This window comes from Hipposideros armiger, unplaced genomic scaffold, assembly GCF_001890085.2.
Source record: "Hipposideros armiger isolate ML-2016 unplaced genomic scaffold, ASM189008v1 scaffold_181, whole genome shotgun sequence".
In the NCBI taxonomy this organism is placed as follows: Eukaryota; Metazoa; Chordata; class Mammalia; order Chiroptera; family Hipposideridae; genus Hipposideros; species Hipposideros armiger.
The window spans coordinates 1,482,553-1,487,745 of record NW_017731531.1 but is presented as its reverse complement, the minus strand read 5'-3'; the positions used below and the strand labels follow the sequence as shown (position 1 = coordinate 1,487,745).

General features: G+C 34.7%; 1 protein-coding gene across 4 annotated transcripts in view; it reads right to left on the bottom strand.

Annotated features, from left to right (window-relative positions):
* Positions 1-5,193, bottom strand: part of SOX6 (SRY-box transcription factor 6) — a 625,392-nt gene that overhangs the window by 516,219 nt on the left and 103,980 nt on the right. For all 4 annotated transcript variants that reach the window (XM_019652558.1, XM_019652560.1, XM_019652559.1 and 1 more), the window contains exon 2: positions 3,817-3,888. The gene's annotated coding sequence lies outside the window, so the exon portion shown is untranslated. The remainder of the gene's footprint in view (positions 1-3,816; positions 3,889-5,193) is intronic.

The window sequence follows — 5,193 nt, the reverse complement described above, 5'->3', positions numbered from 1 at the left end:
ATTGAAACTACAGCAAATAAAGGTCACTATTAAAAATATTTTTTTTCTCAAAATTCCATCAATATGGCTCCAAAACACCACCAGCAGATTAAAAATGGGTCAGACTATCCTTTCAGGTATAAATTAGAAAGTGAAGAGAGCAGAAAGAGTAAGTATCTAAGGGCATTAGTATATAAAACTTCAAAAGCTTAAAATGTAATGGATATACACATTCAGGTTAGCAAACTGCTTTCAATTAAAGTAGATTTCTGGCCATGGCTCACAAATGTATAGTAGCTGTGTGTATTAATGTAGATACTTCAAATGTCAGTATATCTCTAATTAACATGAGCACACAACAGTAAAACTGAGGAGGCACAATTTTAAATTCCTTACATTCCCAGCATTAATGCTTTCATGGGGCAGCTCCCGTTGTCATGGAAAATGGCATTCAAGCCCTATTTGTGGATTTTCACAGCTCATCTTTTTTATTTACCTGCTCTATGTCAAGATTAGCCTGGAATAATATTTTTTAAAGATAATGCACTCAGACCTGCTTGTCCTGAAAATCACAGATGTTTTCACCGAGGGAGCTTTGGACTGGGCTATACTCAGTTTGAAACATTTCTTTCCATTTAAAAATACCACAAAGAGATGAATTTGTGCTTCTTTTTGTCTGTTTCATTAAAATCTATGCAATTCAAAACATTTCAGCTGAAGCATGGCATGTGACAGTTTTGGAATAGGGTGAGAGGCAAAAGTCAGGAAGAGAAAATGATGCAGGGACATGAAGAAATGAAATGGTAGAAGGCTCTCTACAATCTCCTCCCTGACTTACTCTACCCCAACTTTTCGAAAATATTTAGACAGCAATCAAGTAGAGCCTGAAATAGTGATCAAAAACAACAAAAGAAAGAGAGCTAAAATACTCCCTGGGAGAGGACAGCTTGGTACTGTGGAAAGAGCGCTGAAATTGTACCATAAATCCCTAAGTTTGAGTCCTGCTACTCTGCAAAAATGTGAATAATTTCTACTTACCTCACAGAGTTTTTACAAAATTAAGCCAACTTAATGTCTGCAAAAGCAAGTGTTATACCAAATTAAGATACTGTTATTATTTTTGCCTCAATCATGGGCTAAGCAATAATCATTTTTTGTACCAGACAGTAAAATATTTTTGTTCCTTTTCAGGGAAAAGGCTGCTGCTATTACAGACCATGAACAGACAGAATTTTATAAAGGGAATTCATTATCAAATTACTAAAAAGACTTGGGTAACCTGAAAAGGCAGGTATCTAAATGATCTATTTCTGTTTTGTTTTGTATTGTTTTTAACCAGCATTTATTGCCCTGGTAAAATTAAATGGACAGAAAGCCATAATTATTTTTTAATTAGAGATAAAAAATTAAATGTGGAGTATTAACATGGAAAACAAGGTCTGTGACACAATGCCTACTTTGGGAAAAGAAAGGGGTAGTTTTATATTTTAAAGAGGGGGAAAAAAAACCTATAATAATATGTTTTCAGCTTCTGAAAAGATAACCATTTTCCTTCATAGTGTTTTCCTCTTCTGACCTAGGTAGAAGATGTAAGTAGGTAAGATTCCAATCGGTTCTCACACACCCTTGGTGTGGCCCATTCATTATGGATGTGCAAACCAATATCCCACCTTCCTTATCTCACAGACCGGCTTCTGAACACCTTTACTAAGAAAGCTTCCCATGGCCATGAGGTATAACTTTCTGCCTTAGATCATGTAGCAAATAAGCAGTCCCAGGACATGGAAATTAAAGTTCCTAAAAGAAGCCATTGCCACCGATCCCATTTGCTTGTTCTTAAGCCAGACTAGAGAAATATTTCTATTGTTTTAGCTGCTTCATCGTTCATTGTTAAGTGGTGGACAGTTTCCACAATAATTGAAAGGAATGGGAACTCGTGCCTTCCGGATGCCATGTTAAGTTTATCTGACTTATCTCAGACATAGTATCCAGCTACACTTCTTTAATAAGAAGGTTCCACGGTCAGGAGATGGCCCCAACAAAACTGGAGACCACTGACCCCAGGAACAAAGAGTCTAGGCCCTAAACTAGCGTATGGAAATTCTCAAGACTGGAAAACAATTGCTTTAGGCCTGTAAGGTTAGCATGGCTTTTGCCTAAGTGATCTGACAAAATCTGAAGTTAAACTCCAGAAATAACCACATGAAAACTATACTTACAGTGCCCCTTCTTCTATTTTTAGCATCTTGTTTTGTTAGGTCCCAAGAAAAATCTCAGCTAGTTGGATCACCCCCTTTCAAAGCTAGTCTATGAATGACTGGGGAGTGGAGGAACAGTGAAACATTCAGGAACCGGTCTTTGGGTGATGAGAAATGTAAACCATATTTTAAAGAAGGAAATACCAGTAATTACCTTTGGTCATTTTAAAAATCTAATCATCCTAAACTTACTAAAAGGAATGATTGAATGATATGAAAGAAGAGAGAACGGAGGTAAAAGAATAGATGAAGCAACTAAGATAAGATTTGGACAACTCAAAATTATTTCCCTTCTCTCGGGTTTCTAATAGGATAAGCTCGGCTCCTTGGAATCATCCTTTTTCTCGAGAGCCCTTCAAAGATACTTTGCATTTCTTTCTCCATCTTCTTTGCCTCCTAATCCTCACTGTGATATCTTGCACAAATTAAAAGCTTATATTTAATCCAAATGAACCATGTAGTTTAATAATTTGTGTTTTACATAAGAATTAAGTCTTCAAAATAAAATGTGAATTGATAGTTTCATAAAAATAACATATTCATTCTTAAAGCATTAAAAATTATATTAAACTATATTCAACATTCATGTCTATTTTTTTAAGGTCATTCCCCAATCATGCTACCCCCAGAAGAGAAGTAAAGCTGGGTTTCAATAAATTTTTGCTGTTCTCTGCTTAAATACTGAAGAACTTATACTCTGTAGTGCTACTTTTTTTCCCAAATACTTTCCTAGCAGTATATTCTCCAAAACTCCTTTATAAGAGTACATAACAAAAGAAAAGTTTCTGTGTCTTTGTCATTATCAAATGTAAAAGAGCCCTTTAGATGCCACTGGTTTACAACAATGTACACATATAAATATGTTTTAAACTGTAGTTACTTAAATATGTTCTTACATACGTACAGACATTTTTAACACCTGCCACATCCTCTGAACTATTTCTATATTAACAAATATATATCAATTTAAATTTAAAGAACTTCAATTGACCGTAAAAGTTCATTCCATTTTTTTCTTGAAATTTACCTTTTTTCCTGAGGAAAAGTGTCTTTGTTCTCCAAAATAACATTTAAAATATAATAGTGTTTTGTGGATGGTGAAGAAGGCAGGAATACCCCCAATTTGAAATACATTATATATTCCCTAAGTGAGTCTTTGGTTCCTTAGCACATAATCTCCTATACTGACAGCTCTTTAAATTCTGTGTCATCTCATCTTTTCTGTGGGCATAGGCACACAGAACTTGTCAAGTCCAGACAACCACAAGACTGTAAGAATTTACCAGGGTACATTACTCATGTGTATATAGACTAGACCCTTTAAGGTAAGCCATTCCTACAATTGAGCCCATCTTCATAAAGTAATATATGTATTCTTTCACCAGCTGTTTTTTTCTATACTTCGCTTAAGAAAACACACACACACACACACACACACACACACACACACACACACACACGAATAATGCTTTAAAAACACAAAAGAAACTAACAGAAATTCACACACAAAAGGAGTTAAAAATTTGTTTACAAACTTTCATTACACAATGAGAAGACTAATAAATAAACCAATACTTACAAATACGCACAAGAAATCAGCCCCAGCACCCAGAAATCACTGGTAAATTGCCTTTGAATTCATGAAAGTGACCTGAAAATTTAGACAGAAAATGAAATGAAAAAAGATGAATAAATTGCATTTATATGATTTATTAAAGAAGTGTATATTGTGGCTGCAAATCATACTATTTTTAACTAAGGCAGTTGTCCCCATCTACTCCAACAACTTTTTCAAAGATAATACCAAAAGAAACAATTATGTCATTTTTCTACAGCTAAGAATACAACAACTCCATCCATTATATCTTTTTTTTAATCGTCAGTAACAAAGTTGGTGTTTAAAAGTATAAGTGAAAATAAAAGGGAGAATTTTTTAAGGGAAATAAAGGCTTACATGTTATATTTGAAAAACATGTTTAATTGATGTCTGCAAGTTAAAATGAATTAACTTCACAGAAAATATCTAATATGTGTCTAACAGGAGTACCTTGTAGGTAGAATAAATATGAAAGGGTGAAATTTTTGTTCTACCTAAAGTGTGGAACCTATTTAGATGCCTAAGCTATATACAATGCATTCTGTATGAGCCACAATTCAAGCCAAAATTCTTTTGCTTGCACACAATTTAGTTCTGGCCGAAGAGGTAACAGATGCAACTCAAACAAACAGAGCTAGCCTTGTAAAAAAGTTTTAACTAGCACAATGAGTCACTTTATGCCTCTAAATATCTATGGTTTCCTCTCTCCAGATCCCCCATGCATTAGAAGGTAGTTTGGTAGTTTATTTTTATTGTTTGGTCTAAATACAGCACATTTTTAGTTCCATGAAAACAAAGAAACTTTGTTGCATAGGCCGCATTCTTTCCCAAATGTGAGGATGGCTATGAGTAGTGTTCAATTGAAAATAATAATGGAGCTTAGGTTCCTGATTTAGATCAGAAATGTTCCTAGACTCTGGGGATTGGTTAGACTCAATCACCATTTTTAAAAAATATAGCCAGTCAGGGCCGGTTGAGTGGCTCAGTTGGTTAAGAGCTCGCTCAAGAGTGTGAGCTCTGAGCAATGGCGGTTCGATGCCCGGCCCGAGCTGAGCTGCCGCTGAGCTGCCAACAGGTGGCAGGATGGCTCAGCTAAAAAAAAAATTAAAAAATAAAAAAATAAAAAAATAAAAAAAAATATATATATGGCCAGTCAATGTCTAGGTTAGTTAACCTAGTTAGCTAACAAGATTTAAATAAAATTCATTCTGAAAAAAAAAAAGAATCTTGATCAACATCATTTATAGGAGTCACTACTCCCCATGTTGCCTTTATAGCACAAAATGGCCATAATATTGGGTTGTCGGAAAAGTCATGACGCATTTTTGCAACAAAAAACATAGAAAAAAATACATCATG